Here is a 17106-nt window from a genome sequence, read left to right as displayed (position 1 = left end):
TAAATAAATCAATTTCAACCACTTGTCTCCTTCTGAAGCCTGATTTAATCCTCCCTTTGGCCACTCTAGAACAATTTTTATTACTAGCAGCAACTTGGTTCCTCCCCCCATACAAAATATCTAAAAAGATACTGAAGCTTCAGAAATGTAATTTTGTGTTTGCCTATAATCCTTTTAAACTGGTCATTTTCTAGATGGGAGATTAAGTCAAAGAGCCTCTTTCTAGCTCTTGTAATATGCATCCAGAGTCCTACACAGCTTCTATCCTTGGTTGCTGATAGTGTTGCCACATTCTCATCCATAATCTGCTCCCACCATTTGTTTATGAAAGCAACCAGAAAAAAGACTTTACTGTCTTTCCCCAAAATCTGGTAAGTTCTCCAGGTGACAAAGTCACAGACTCATGCTTTCTTTCTCCATTCATAGATTACCGTATAACTCATCTGTCATCCAGTGTTTCAAATATGCCTCACGTAAAGTCAGCTCTTCTGTTTATAGTAGAAAAAAAAAATCCGGGAACAGTCGTTTTCTACAGGAGAAAAGTTAGAGATAACAATTCATGTTTCAAAAATAAAGCTGTGTAAAATCTTAGGCTTACAGTTCTAGCACTTTGGGTATTGAAGAAGAGGGATTGCCATGAGTTTGAAGATAGCCTTGGCTACATAGTGAGTTTCATATAAGATCATATGGGATCTATTGCACTACAGCAATAAGAGGACAAAGTCACCATACTGCTGGAATTCTTCAAATCCACAGTAATCTATGGCTCTGCCATCATATGTAAAGCCTGACATTAATGGAATCATGGTGATACAATGCTCACTCGAATCTGCTATGAATATACAAACATGGATACAATGCAGTCACATATGATGTGGGGTGTCTTTCTGTATATGTGTTGCTTTGGTTGATGAATAAAGCAGCTTTGGTCAATAGTTCCATAAAGTAAGCTAAACAGAAAGTCCAAAGAAAGACAAACACACACACACATGAACACACATATCTATCTATATCTATATTGGTATATAGATATATAGAGAGAAGGCAGAGTGGAGGAGGGGCAATGTAGTCACCAAAGGAGAAAGAGGTCCTAACATTCCTGGAAGCCTCAAGTCTCATGGTAAAAATATAAACTAATAGAAATGGGTTAAATTATAAAGTTATCAAATAAGAAGCATAAGATATTGACCAAACAATTGTACTTAATATATTAGCCTCTGAGCGATTATTTCATAAGTGGCTACAGGCACACTGGTGAGTAAAGAGAAACTGGGAATCAGGTGGGACAGAGAATACTTCTAACCTCATGCTTATACCTAAAAGTCTTCCCATTAATATTATTCACTATAGAATATCTATAGTGCCAGATGTTTTAGTGGGGAATGCAACTAGCCAATCCCTACCAAGTAATACTGTGCTCTTGATACCTCACATCATAGGCATTGTATGTAAAACCATAGAGCAGAATGGTCAAGTCTTGAGTTGTCTCAGAACATCGTAATTCTACTTGGCACCAACAAGCTTATTTATCTCACCCATAGGTCTGTCAACACCAGTGTTGTGCCAGAGCACATTAAAATAAACACAGTTCACTGTCTTTCAAAAACAGCAGTTTTTAAAATATTTTAATCCACAAGAACTTTGCTTTATGGAACATGTTAGATGGGTAGATGGAAAATTATGTTAGTACAATAATTGATACTCTTCCCATGGTCTGCCTGACATGTCAGCATAGTAGAGCATTGCCTGCCTGCCAAGACTGTAGAAGAGTTCAATAACTTCTCTTGCCTCACTAAACTCTCCATTGCCTGCTGCCTTCCTGCTCCTGAGATCCTACTTTCCAAGGTTACTTAAGCATTCAGATCAATGGATAGACTCTTAATCCTGGGGAATGTTTAATCCTGTCATTGTTGATACTGATTTACTCCTGATGAATAAAGTTTTAGCCACAATCAGCACAGGATTCTGTGCCCAAGTTTTGCAAACATCAGTGTAATAGCTAACCCTCAGTATCCATTCTAGTACTTAGTGTTTTATTAACGATGTGTTTGAATAATCTCTAATTTATTTTGAGATTATAATTTAATTGCAACATTTCTTCATTTCCTCTCCTCCCTCCACACTCTCCTTTCTCCCTTGTCCTTGAGATGTATGGTTTATTTTTTTATTGCATGCACATGTGTATATTCAGGTATAGTCCTAAATATAAACTGTTCAGTCCATATAATGATATTGCATGTATATTCACTGAACTGACCATTTAGCACTAGACAATCTTTGGTTTGCTCTTCCCCAGGATAGACCAACTCTCATGTTCCCAGCTTCCAATTTGCTTTGAGTGAGCCCAGCCAGTGCTGTGTTGAAAAGCACCACTTCTTCCAATAGAAAACAGGACAAAGGTTGAGATGTCATCAAGGAATCAGAGGTAGGAGGGTTTGGGGACACTAACCAGAGGGAGGGTCTTCCAATCTTGGGGTCTCTCACATGGGACCCCACTCTTCCCTTTCTTTCGGGCTAGTTCTTAGTGATACAGACTAGTAGTCATATCTGGTGTGCTTTGGGGATTTGAATAGCATGTTTCAGCTTGTGCACTTCAACATTTTATTTCCACAGATTTGCTTAATCTTCACCTCTGTCTCATAGCATTCTCTACTCCCTCTAGTACAATTACTCTCTGCTTTGACTTCCTTCTGGTGGCATACAGAGTCAGGATTGAGAGTGTCCATGTAGGTCAAATTTATTAATACCCCCTCAGAACTACTCTTTCTCCCAAATATCCACACTGCTGAAATAATTTGTCTGTGGGTTTGTATGTGTGTATGTTTATATGTGTACATACATGTGTGTATGTGTGTGCATATATGTATATTTGTATAACATGTGTATATGTGTATGTGTAGATAGGGTGGTTTTCAGAGACTTTATGTGTGTTATGTTCATATGCATGTGTGGGTTTATATATGTGATTATGTGTATGAGTATTTGTATGTGTGCTATGTATATATGTGTGTGTTTGTATGTATGTATAGATATAGTTGTGTGTATGTGCATATATTTGTGTTTGTGTAGGTGTTTATATTTGTATGTATGTACATGTGCACATATGTGTGTATATGGATATATTTGCATGTGTAGTTATGTAAATATTTGTCTGTGACATGAGTATGTTTGTGTGTATAGAAATATGGGCATATTTATGTATATATGGATGTATATATGTGTGTGTTATGTATTTTAGTATGCTTGTATGGTCCTTAATTAGAAATCATAAAAGTGCTGCTATAGATTTCCTTTTAAATAATCTAATTTACTTTTTCAAGCTCAGTCTAGTGTCCTGCTCACCTCCACTTAACCCAAGCAAAACCCAGAAGAAAACTGATCAAGTCACACGAGTGTTTTGCAGCGACTCCTAACAGCATATACAATTTTACATCTGGATTGTGTCTTCCATGGGGCTGCATAGAACTAAACTAATAAATACCTCTAATAGGATTTCAGGAGCTTGGCATGATGTATGTATGTAATACAGAGCAAAGACAAAGTGCAAACTCAGAAGATGCCTCCAGGCTTTGAACTTTGTCTCCCGTATTAAATAGCAGTTTCTTAAACAAATTGCTGACCCTCGTATTTATATTTCAGATCTATAAATGATTGTAGTAATAATGCTACAGGCATTATAGTGCTGTGCTGGAAGCCATTTACATCCCTGTATAAAAAAACTCTTTCCATACTCTTCAAATCCCTGTATAAAAAAATCTTTCCATACTCTTCACTACTATGTAATGTGTAGACAGCTAATGATGCAATGTTATACTAACAAACATAATTGTTATGTTGAAGAGAAGACATCACATTGATCCTTGGCATGACATTCTGTGGCATCAGTGATCAAGGTGGGGTTCTCAGGCTGACATTTTAAGGAGTTGACAAGTAATATTAAACTTTCTCTGTCACTGGATTTTATGAAACATCTCTTAAATATAATGTCTATCTGAGATGTTTTTCTCTGAAGAGAAAAATTGAAGACTGTATATTTAACTTTCTATTTATAAGTAGAATGTTAACACTCTGAGCATTTATAAAATAGCAGAAGTTGCCATTGAAATTTTAGTATTGTTATTCCTTATACAACATGGTTCCAAGTCTTTAAAACTAGAATCTTCAAATCCAATACAGAAACAAAAAGTATAATGGGCTTCCCATCTATGTTAATGGATATTTTGTAAAGGTAGGCACTATTCTATGCACAAACAGAGTGAATAAAGATTGAAAAAAGGAGCAAAAATAAATGTTGCTAATCAATGTATTATTTACTCCTAATTACGCTAGGGTTTTCCTATGGGAGTGTTATGTAAATATAGTGAGACTTACCAAGTGTGATACTAGAGAAGAATTTGAACAGACATTTTTTCAAACAAAATAACATACCAACAGATGCAAAAGAGAAGGAATATCTCTCTGATCATTAAATGCTGGCTAGGTGGTACAAGCCTGGAATCTAAAATGCCTTCAATTCCTTGCTTGGATACTAAGCCAAGGCAAAGGAATGACTGAAAAAGGGATGATTACGGAGGTATGATCTACCCCATAGTTTCTGGTTTTGTTATATATTCCAAAATAACAAACCTAAAACAAGTTTCAAAAATATCTCAACATTCTGACTGTATCACTGACAAGTATAAAACAAAAAAACAAACAAACAAAAAAAAAGATGCTGCCACTGATTTTTATTACACAGAAATGCACGCAAGTGCATGGTGTTTTGGGTGGAAAATAAATGGTGATAATTTTTGGAATGCTGGAATAACTTGTAATTGAATGGCTTATGATTTTTAACTTTATAAAATTAAGCATTTTAAATTTGCAGTAATATCCTATTCCATTTAAATATATTTCTATGACAGTAATAAATATGTAATTACATAATTAGTTATAAATATCCAAACACAGTGTGATAAAGAAAAAAGAACAATAGAGAATAAACATCTGGTACAACTTTCAACAATCAAATGGCCAACTCTGCTTATTTGACTTACTTTGTGTGTATGTGTGTACAAACACACACACAATGTGTGTGTGTGTGTGTGTGTGCATGTGTATGTGCATCCATATGGAGCCCAGATGTCAACATTGGGTATCTTCCTCAGTCATTCTCCATCTAGCTGAAGAGACAGATACACTGTCTACAGCTGACCAATTCAGCTAGGTTGGCAAACTACAAGGCACCGCCCATCTTTCCCTTCTCAACATCGAGATTGTTGATTAGATAGATATGCTGTCATTTTCTATAACTTCTAGGGATCCAACCTGTAGTCTTCATGTTTGTACAACAAGCACTTCTGTCAAACACTTTCTCACACCTGTTTTGGTTTTGCTTTTTGTTTTATAACTAAAGCTATAGGTCAGATGAGGCTTTACATTTACTGTATAATTTACGTATTAATAACAATGTTTTATTGATAAATAGCTTTGGGAATCATATAAAGAATTGACAAATGGGATTGAATGAAATGAAAAAGCTTATTTACGGCAAAGGAACTGAATTACATAAATAGATAACCAACAGAATAAGGGAGTGAATCTCTACTAGCTATGTTCTGACATAAGATAAAATGTCTCTTTGAACTTTTATTTTCTTAAATTAATTTAAGTGGCATATAAAAATATAAATGTTGGTCTTAATGCCATAATATTGTAGTTTTTACATATACATATTAAGTAAATTTTAAGTCTGATAATGCATACTAGATTCTTAAAATTTGATTTGCAGTGTGTATGTATGTGTGTGTATGTATATATGGGTATTTTTCCACATATATTTCTTTGCACCACATGTATTCCTGGTTCCTTGAGAGGCCAGAAGAAGTCATCAGGTTACTTGAAACTGGAGTCACAGGTAGTTTTGAGCCTCCATGTGGGTGCTCAAAATCAAACCGAGGTCCTCTGGAAAAGTAGCAGTGCTATCAACTGCTGAGCCACCTCTCTAGCCTCCACATCATATTTGCTTTTATTATAAACATTGTCGTTTTCTCACAGGGAAGATGGTGAAGTAGCTAAAGTGTTTGCTGTAGAAGACTGAAGAAATGAGCTTTCTCTGAGTGCCCATCCATGCTGGACCAGGTGATTTGTACCTATAATCCCAGTGCTGGGGATTGGTGACTGATACTGAAGGACTTCTGGAAGTAGCTAGCTTTAGGTTTAGTATTATCTGTGTCTCCAAATATAAGGTGGATAAGTAACTTAGGACAGCATTACAACAAGAATCTTGGCCTTCATTTAGTCACAAATGGACAAGAGAAACACAGACACACACACACACTTAAAACGTCAATATCTACCTAGAATTTTGAAATAGGTAGAACATTATTATTATCTGCGTTCAGCCTACTGTGCAGAAGCACTTCAGAATTTCATGATTACATCTATTTATAATTTTATACCACTTCAGCCTTTCCCGTGAGAGCATCTTTGTCTGCATTCCTCACAGTAGTGCAGCCTTAAGATTCTTCTCTTTCAATGCTTGGTTTATTTTATTAAACACAAAGAGCTCTAGTTCCAACATAATGACAAGCAAAGAAAGCCAAACCTTAAAGGTCTGACTAGGTTCTGAATTGTTACTAAAATATGTTCTAATAAAAATCTCTGAGAGGGTGAGGCTTCCAGAATGATGTGTTCCTAATTTCCCACTGAACCATGTTAAAACTGCACAGACTTATCTGAAACAAGCTGCAAAAATCATTATTTGGATGTGGTAGGATGGCACAATAAGCAGCATATGGGTATAGAAATGATCTGAATTTTCAACAATCGCAAAGGGACACAACACTTTTATAAAGTGTATTCAAACACAAAGGCCTAGGAAGAGCTTTACTATGTGAGTGAAAATTAAATTAATTCACTGATATCAATTCAACCTCTAAAAAAAATGCAAAAGGACCTCCTCAGGCAGAAAGTGTGATTTTAAAGAGCAATTACAGCAGTCAAAATTCATATAACAAACACAGTGCAAAGATAATGTTAATTACATAATTAAGAATAATAGTCTAAATATGTATTTTCTCTTTTAACTGACTGAAAAGCAATTATATGAAATAAGGTCTACATAATCTCTTGTTGTGACTCTAATGTATAAAGATGTAATGAATTTGACAATAACCAAACTATGGAGTGAGTGGGAGTACAGGAAATGAGTGTCGCAGAGACAGGAGTCAGCCTGAGAAGAAACGGAGAAATGCAATAGAGCAAGAGTAGGGGGAGAGGGACTCAGAAACAAAAGAGACCTGGAAATAACAAATATGATTCATGGTAAAGTCTTTGTAGTCATGAAGACTCAAACCCTGTGCTTTATTCTCCTTTGAAACAAAACTGTATGAAGGAATAATTATAATACATTACACTTCAAGCACATATACGACATAATATATAATATCCCCAAATAACCATATAAAATAGCTGTTATTATCTTGTTTGAAAAAATTTGTAAGACTATTACAATTTTATATTGTATATTACAATTTTATCATCATACATAGTAATCCACAGAACAACCAGTAAGGAAAGATCTCACTGTCAAAATGAAAATACTATATAGTATTTACTTTATATTTGAGATGTATATTAATGATGATTATTGATATATACAAATATATATTAAGATAGTAAATAAAATCCACTTTTGTTAATAATAACACTAAGTTGATTACGTGGTGAAAAATTAGATATATTAGATTGGTTAGAAACCACCCAAATGTATGTCATCAGAAAAAAAAAATACAAAAAAGGACTGTAAAAGGTAAGCAGTGGGAATAGCTAGAATGACTGTATTGGAATGAGAACAAATAGATAGTATACCCAAAGTTCATAGAGAGAATTCAATATTAATCAAAATCCATTCACCCAGGCTGAGATGATGGCACACACTTTTCATCCCTCAGGAGGCAGAGACAGGCAGATTTCTGTGAATTTGAAGCTGACTTGGTCTACATAATGAGTTCTAACCCAGCCAGAGCTACATAGAAAGATCCTGTTCCAAAAAACACAAAAACAAATGAACAAAACAATCAATTCAAACAAAATGTACAGATATAAACTTACATATGTCTAATAAGGAATTGTTAAATATATAAATGACAAACAAGTAAAACTAAAGAGAATCATAGAGGTTTTAATCATAGTAGTTGAAAAATGAGCATTACGTGTTGAAGAATAGGTCTGCTGATTAGAACAATGATCACAAGAATGTAGGGACCTGACCAATAGGCAATGTCAACAACCCTAGACAATCTAATGAACATCTGAAGAACAACACCACCTAAATAAAAACATACCACACTTCCTCCTGAGTACATGCAGTTTGCAGTCAGATAGATAAAAAAGAAGGGTATAAAAAGCATCATCCATGTTAATCATTGAAATTTAAAAAATAAATCATTAACAAGAAGAAATTAAAATGCTCTCAATAATTTCTTAACTAAATCTTGTGAAAAGAGGATGTTGTATAGATAATTCCAACATTCTGGATATGAATGAGAAATTTGAGATATAAACCCCTTAAAATGGGGGCTGAACAGAGGACCCAGGGATTAAAAGTGTATGGGGCTCTTACAGAGGCCCTATGTTTGGTCCCTAGAATACATGTTGGATGACATAATACAGAGAGCCTGTTACTTAATCTCCAGGGGACTGGGCTTATTTTCTGGTTTTCACAGACACATAGACATATAATTAATTAAGAATTAATTAAAATGAAATATTTTCAGCCACCTGAAATGAATCATAGCCTAGAGTGAAATCTATAGGTTCAATAGTAGGTATAGAAAAATAAGGAAGAAATAAATTTAATAATCTAAAATTCCTTAATACAGCATTGAATAAATAGAAAAATAATAATAAATCAGACAAAAATGATATTTAAAACCGAAATTAATAGATATTGTGGCTAATTCTTGGAATTTCAAAACTTAGTAGGGTGAAGTATAATAATCTTGAACGTTAGTCTAGAATACATAATGAGTGGCAGCATGTCAGTCTATTCAACAGAAACAAGTGAATAAGTCAATAATTTTTAATTAAAAAGAGAAGAAATCAATGGAAATAAAATATATGAAATAAAAATCTAATAATAAGATGATGATTAATTGAAAATGTCTGCAAATATTTAGCTCAAATAACTGAAAAAGAAGGAAACCTAAATTAAGGAAAGCAGGATAGAAGAATAAATATTAATGCTGAATTAAAAGGAGCAACAAAAAGATGTCCTGAGAAATACTACATAGAAAAATGAGTGAACCAAATGAAATGGTCAAGGTTACAAATGTTTTGAGCTACTGGGAATCCTCAAGAAAGAAAGTGATTTGGTACACACTAAAATCAAGCAAAAACACTGAATTTATAAAGGTATAATTACAGAAAATTAATGTAGTATTAACTTCTTTGATGATTTCTACAGATTATACAAGGAAAAAAAATCAGTTCCTCACAAAGATTAATGGACCTAAAAGAGGACAGAACATTTTCAAAGAAATCCCACACAACCCAGAGTGGCATCACCAAAACTATAGACCTATCTCTAACAAGAAACTTACACACAGGTATCCACAAGCAATATACCTAGTACCATAGTAAGTTTACATGACTAAATGGGATTTCTCTTTGGAATGGGGTTTATTTAACATCAGAAAAATCATAGTACCTAACAAATGACAAAACATACAAGCAAAAAAAGAAAAAAAAACCTTGATGGATAAGATAATACATACTTTGTTGTGCCAACTTGTCCCTTTTTTTCTAGAAAGACAAAAATAAGTAGACAGGAACAAATTTCATCTTCTCTTTTCATACTTCTAATGGAAACTAGAAGTATTAGGTCAAAAATAAAAGTAACAAAAAAAATAAAATTATCATTTATTCTTTTTGAGGCAGGTTCTCTCATGTCCTGAAGTTCACCAAACTAGTTAAGTTGCCTGGTCAAGAACCCTCATTGTCTTCCTGCCCGTGCAACCACACAGCAGGTATACACATGTTTGACACTACACCAGAATTTTTTAAATCTGGATTCTGTTGATTAATTTATATCCTCATGCCTATGAGTCAGGTTGTTTATTAATGAAACCTCTGAAAAAAAGTTTAAACCATGCATTAGGTCTTCTCTAGAACATAAAAATTAGAACTCCACCGAGTCATTAGTCAAAGAAAGCTAACCAATTGAAATTTCTGTAGACATCTGAAAGCATTCTTATAAAAACGTCAAACAAGTGTGTGAAAATAGTCTCAATAATTATTTATATGGATTTGTAAACCCAAACCTTACTGACATGCTACTTTATCCTCACTGAGAGTAATAATTAATAGACAGAGAACAGTATCAGCCTGAAAAATAATAAGAAGAACCATGAAGTGTTGCTGATGGAATGTAAAAGAACTCAAGAAACTAGACATCAAATTACCTAATTATCCAATCAAAAAGGGGGTACAGATCTAAACAAAGAATTCTCAATAGTAGAATTGCAAATGGCTGAAAGACACTTAAGGAATTGCTCAATATTCTTAGCCATCAGGGAAATGCAAATCAAAACAACTCTTCAGATACCAACTACAATAGTCAGAATGGATAAGATCAAAGACACCAAAGATAGTTTATGCTGGAGAGGATATGGGCTAAAGGAAACACTCCTCCATTGCTGGTGGGAATGTAAACTTGTATAGTCACTTTGGAAATCAGTGTGACGGTTTCTCAGAAAATTGAGACTCAATCTACCTCAGGACCTAGCAATACCACTCTTGAGCATATACCCAAAGGATTCACACTCATTCCATAATGACACTTGCTCAGTTGTGTTATAGCAGTGTTATTTGTAATAGCTAGGACATGGAAACAACCTAGATGCCCCACAACTGAAGAATAGATAAAGAAAATGTGGTATGTTTACACAATGGAATACTACTCAGAAGTAAAAAACAATGGCATCTTGAAATTTGCATGCAAAGGTATCAAACTAGAAAAAAAAATCCTGAGTGATGTAACCTGGACCCAGATAGACAAACATGGTATGTACTCACTCATAAATAAATATTAGACATAAAGCAATGAATTTTTAATTGTCCAAAAGTATGAATAAATAGAAGAATAAATAAGCATTGCAAAGTAACAGTTATAACCAATAAGTACTAAAAAGTGTGGAAAACTTAAGTATTTCAAAATATGTGTCAGAAAGAGGCATCTTTTATACTTTTTATTTTTTTAAATATTTTATCTGTTTTATTTTACATTTCAATGTTTTGCCTGAATACATGCTGATATGTACACAAGGCTCAAATAAGTCAGTAGAATGCATCAAATCCCCTTGTACTGAGTTGTGGGTAGTTAGGGGTTCCTTCTGGGTGATGGAAACCAAACCCAGGTCGTCTGAAAAAGTAGAAAGTACTATCAGCCACTGAAATTACACTGTTTTAATTATATAAAATACTCACATGTATATCTGTGGAGACAGAGAATGTTGTAAGTTTTGCAAAGAGAAAGCAGGTCATCGGGGGATACTAGAAATAAAGGGTAGCATTAACAGTGTACATAATTTTCAGTGTAGTGACCATTATAAAAGTTATAATGAATATCCATAAATGTGACTATTATAAGTAAAAATTAATTGGATGCATCAAGCAGGTAAAATTACAATCTCAATAAAACTACTGGTATACAGTCCATCAACATTTATAAGACTTTTTCTTAGTTAGATATTTGGGTTGTACAATTAATGTTCTTTTAGTCCATAAGAATTCAGCAGCTCTTTTCCTAAGAAATAATTTTATTTGTGCTCCCAACAGCAGCATGCAGGCTACCAGTATCATTCCTAGCCCCACCTGAGTACACTTTAATGTTCCTTTTATTTTCAGTGATTTTCATTTTGAGGCAATGGTCATTTATGCTTAAAATTGAAAAATATGAATATTATATTCTCATTTACCTGCTTAAGATCAGACCTGGACTGATTCAGAGCTTTTTGAAGATGATGTTGTGTATTATGAACTTTACTACATGTAGCTGTTACAAGCATAGATGAAATACAGTGTTTTCCAAGGCATGAATGGTATTTTTGAAGAGGTTTGATCATGAAACAAATGAGAAAATAAAATAACATTGATATTTTATTTGAAGAAAAGAACAAATTTCTCAGAAGGGAGGATAAAGATTTATAGTATTTTCCATGGAGACATTTTCATGAGGATCATGATAGAAAACAATTGCTCTAGAACAAGTCTGTAAGTGTGAAACCATGGGAAAAGGGGGAAAAGAACAGTTTTCAAAATTAAGTGCACTCCACTTGCAGCACAAGTGAAAGGCAGGAAGTAGAAAGGGACCTTTTGGGAGCTGCACATTAATGGAGAGGGGACAGTAGATTACAGCAGAGGGATAGGATACTAGGGCAGAGACCCGTAAGCAGGGAGGACCGTGTGAGGTGGAGATGTTGAGAAAGAGGAAGGCTAGCCCAAAGGAAGTGGATCTACACGGCTACATGGAAACCTAGGATCTCAGAGCCTGATAAGAATATTAGTTGACTCAGTGTGTGGGTGCACCCCTCTAGGTCCTGAGTTCCTTGTTCGTGCTCTTTCTCCTTCTGCTCCTGATTTGGACCTTCAGATTTCAGTCCGGTGCTCCCATGTGGGTCTCTGTCTCTGTCTCCTTTCATCGCCTGATGAAGGTTAATATTCATGAGGATGCCTATATGTTTGTCTTTGGATTCACCTTCTTATTTAGCTTCTCTAGGATCGCGAATTATAGGCTCAATGTCCTTTATTTATGGCTAGAAACCAAATATGAGTGAGTACATCCCATGTTCCTCTTTTTGGGTCTGGCTTACCTCACTCAGGATAGTGTTTTAGCCAGGCAGTGGTGGCGCACGTCCTTAATCCCATCACTTGGGAGGCAGAGGCACGCGGATCTCTGTGAGTTCGAGACCAGCCTGGTCTACAAGAGCTAGTTCCAGGACAGGCTCCAAAACCAAAGAAAAACCCTGTCTCGAAAAACCATGTACATGTATTAACCTCTCAAAAGTTAAGGAAAACAGTTAAATAAATTAAGGTAGTGGTGAAAAGAAAGGAAATTACAAGTACCCAGTGAAGGCACACCAGGGCAGGGAGACTCAGCAAGGTCACTCTGTGTACTGGTTCCTGAATCTGTACATCATGATTAAGAGACAATGGAATGCAAATGCTTGTCCCCTGTTTACAGGGCTGCTCACCTCAAGGAAGGAAATATGATGATGGAGACATGTCATTACTTTTGACTTTAATACACATACTTACTGGACAGATTGTCAGCATGGATGAATGGTAATGAAGCAAATTTTCAGAATCATACTGGTCTCTGGTGTCTGAATAGAATCCAGCATTAGTTAGCGCATGACACAGGAACACAAGTAAGAAATCTGCACTTCCTTTCCCAGCACTATCCATTCTGGTTGCCCATCAGCTGCCTGCAAGGCACAGAGTACCGGCACCAAATGCCTCTCCCTCTTTTTCTGATAAATGGTGAATTCTGAAATACTGTTTTATGTACTTGCATCAGAAGCACATGTACTAAAATTGAAATCGTTTTTATTTGAAATGCTAAAAGCAATGTTTATTTACTTTCTATTTTATTGCTTTCTCTAGTGAAACTTCCTAGTAAATCCTCCTTCTTGCACCGAGAATAGAGGAGAGCTGAGCATATGTGTTGTGAATTAAGGGTATGGAGGTATATAAGATGCCCAAGGGGTATAGTGGTATATACAAAAAGATAAGTATTATAAATCCTGGGGAAATGGCAAAAGGGATTTACATAATACTATTATAGAGTTTGATGATAATAATAGGCACTGAACTATATTCAAATGCTTCTAGTTTCCTATAGGTTAAACATAACTAACAGCCCCCTGGGATGAGAGGCATGTTCTTAGGAATTGTAAGAACCTAACACTACCGGGTGGTGGTGGTACACACCTTTAATCCAACACTCGGGAAGCAGAGGCAGGTGGAATTCTGTGAGTTTGAGACCAGCCTGGCTAAAGGAACTAGTTCCATGGTAGGCACCAAAGCTACACAGAGAAACCCTGTCTCATAAAAACAAAACAAAACAAAAAACAAAACAACAACAACAACAATAAAAACTTAGGTAGAGAGAGAACTTCTTTTTTTCCTGAGTGTGGATAGTGAGTTGCATTCTTCCTTCAAATTGGTCTCAGTGTCCTTTGGGTGGTGTATGTACTATATGTTCTCTAATACCTTAAAACTGAAATCAGCTCATTTGAGAATTCATTATAGAAAGATAAATCTAATTTCCAAACCCCAAATAGGTATTTTAATTATACCGTGCCCTTGGATTCTGCCTGTTAACCTGGAACTTTGTTGAAATCTTGCAGGAAATATTAATTCAGCCAGGTTTAATTTATATGCTGTGAACTTTATCCTTTTAATTGGTTCTGTTAATAACATTCATTTCTAAACCTGAAGGAAATCAGAGCTGAATGTATAAAGCTTATTATACACATGAAATCCTGAGTTCTCTTGATGTGAAGAGAATGTTATTCATGGCAAGTAGTACCTAAAATACAAGAAAACCTGTAGCTGGGGAACAAGGAAATGAATTTCTTACATTAAGTACTTGCTTGTTCATCTGAAAAATTAGCAAAATGTTTCCAGTTTACTCTTGCAAATGAAGGAGAAGGGGATAACATTACAATGAAAATAAAGCAGGATCCATGACGAATGAAGGAGCAATGTCAACTGTTTCCCTCCACTCTCATTTTGTAATCCTTTTAGGTATTCTGAAAGATATTTAGTGACTTCACAAATTGTTCCTTGGCAATCTACTTCCATCTGAGTCATTATTTATAGTAATCTCTGCAAACCACGGGTTGAATCTTGTAATTATTTTGATTCACAACAGTGCATAAATCAAAATAACATCAAAACCTGAAGCTCAGAGAAGTGAAGGTTTAGCTTTCAGTTCAGAGATGTTGAGATGTCCTCAAACACGAGTGAGTATTTGCTGGGTGTTCAGCAGTGCCGGGCGCTTGTTGCTCTATGTTAGCACCCTGGGTGAGTCTAAAAGTAAGCTATGCAGTTGGATGCTCTCATTCTGTACCTCTGGCGGGCTGTGACTCAATTGAACATCATTATGGTTAGGGAAATTATACAAACTATGGAGTGTCCCTGGGAACCAGATTCTATTATCCAAAGCCTGTAATTTAAGTGGGGAAAAGTTCTATGTCCCAGAACCCATGGCTAGAAGAAGAATTTAACTTTCCAACTCAAACTCTATACAGATCCAGTGTGAGTCATACCATGGCCATTCAGGACTTTGTAATAAATTTCTGTATATTTGTTGGAACTCTATTTGTGTACAAGAGTTATGCATAAATTATACAATGTTTTTGTTTCTTATAATATCCAGGGTGTGCAACTACTATTGTAATTTTGCAATGTTTTCCACCTACAAAATAACATTCATGTCGTTTGTCATTGTTCCAAACCTCCCATCTCTGTGGAGCCTTTGTTCTCTTTACCAGCCATATATATATACCTCTTAGTGTTTCTTGTAAATGGAATCATACATCCTTTTTACTACCTTGTTCTTTTATTTGCCATAATGTGTTCAAGGTTGATCTATGCATCATGTCACTTTCTGCATTTCAATCATACGATATTCTACCTCACATATATAGAATGTCCCCTGTATCCATTTCTCAGTTAATGTATATTTGTGCCAGTTATAACTTCAGATTATTAAATTAAACACCACCCTAACATCAAATACAATTCTTAAAACACTATGGAAAGCAAATTTATCCTCCTCAACATTCTTACTGAAACGTTCTAACTTTTCCACATACCTTAGTGTTGTATAGTTCTATAAGTTTTATAAAATAAAGGGAAAATTATAACTGAATATATTTCTTAGGATATATATATACATATATATATATATATATATATATATATATATATATATACCAGCCATATATATTTACCTCTTAGTGTTTCTTGTAATTGTAAATATGTTTTTAAGTTTTCATGGAGTAGCTAGTGGAGTATCTTTTATCTCTATAAAAATATTATATAAGCACCATGATAAATGAATTATGTATAATATTCATAGGACTATCAAGAGCATGGCCATAGCCTCTAAAGTTTAATGTTTTTGGAACCTCCCTGGCTACTGCAAAAGGAACATCTTTTAGCACTGTGTATTTTATTTGTTAGCTATGGAGTTTAGTCCAGTTGTTGGTGCCTTGTTAAAGATATTTCAACATAACTTTTTATACATTTTTATAGTTATATGTTTGGAAGCCTGTTTTACAATGTAGACAAAACCCACTTGAGAATGCTTTTAAATTATGAAAAGATCAACATAGTAAGTTCTTGTGGTATCATTCAAAAATCACACAAAATCCTAGCAGAAGCCTCTTCATTTGTACGTTTTCATATGACTCTCCCAGGTTCTCTTTTCTACCCTTCCATCTTGTCCCATATCCCAATTTATCCCTTTCTTTTCCATAATCACCTGTTAACCCTTTACACCAGTTCATTTTGTCTCCACTCCACTATGGTCTTTTTGCAATTCCCTGAACTCTGTGGATATTCCAAATGGAATTCACATGTTTAATGAATCAAGGCTAACATCTACAAGTGAGAGAAAACAGTGTTGTTATTTTTTCTGGTCTTGGAGTGAGGGTGTAGTCTAATATATAAATCACAGTAATATATCATATTGTAGTGATGGCCTAACAAGGAGCTAACATACTGCATATGTTTTGTTTAGTAGAGTCAAAATCGTTGATAATCTAGCTATGGAACACAATACTTTACTTTTCTGAAGTGAAGATATACTTCTGTTCTAAATGAAAAGCCTAGGAACCTGTATTTGTACAATTAAATGTATTTGTGTGTGCGTCTATAGTTTTTTTTTTCATGTTGAAAACTTGCTTAATATTCTTTTAATCATCACAAAATTATACCTTCAGTGATAACATATTTCTGTGTATTTATGGTGCAATAATATCTAATGCTGACTCTAAGGATGACTAATTAAAGTTATAGTAAATAGATTTTCTAAAAAAAAAAAAAACTCCT

The sequence above is a fragment of the Microtus oregoni genome, unplaced genomic scaffold (assembly GCF_018167655.1).
Source record: "Microtus oregoni isolate MIOR12 unplaced genomic scaffold, Mior012 000034F_ref0000314, whole genome shotgun sequence".
Taxonomy (NCBI): domain Eukaryota; kingdom Metazoa; phylum Chordata; class Mammalia; order Rodentia; family Cricetidae; genus Microtus; species Microtus oregoni.
This window is presented reverse-complemented; position numbering follows the sequence as displayed.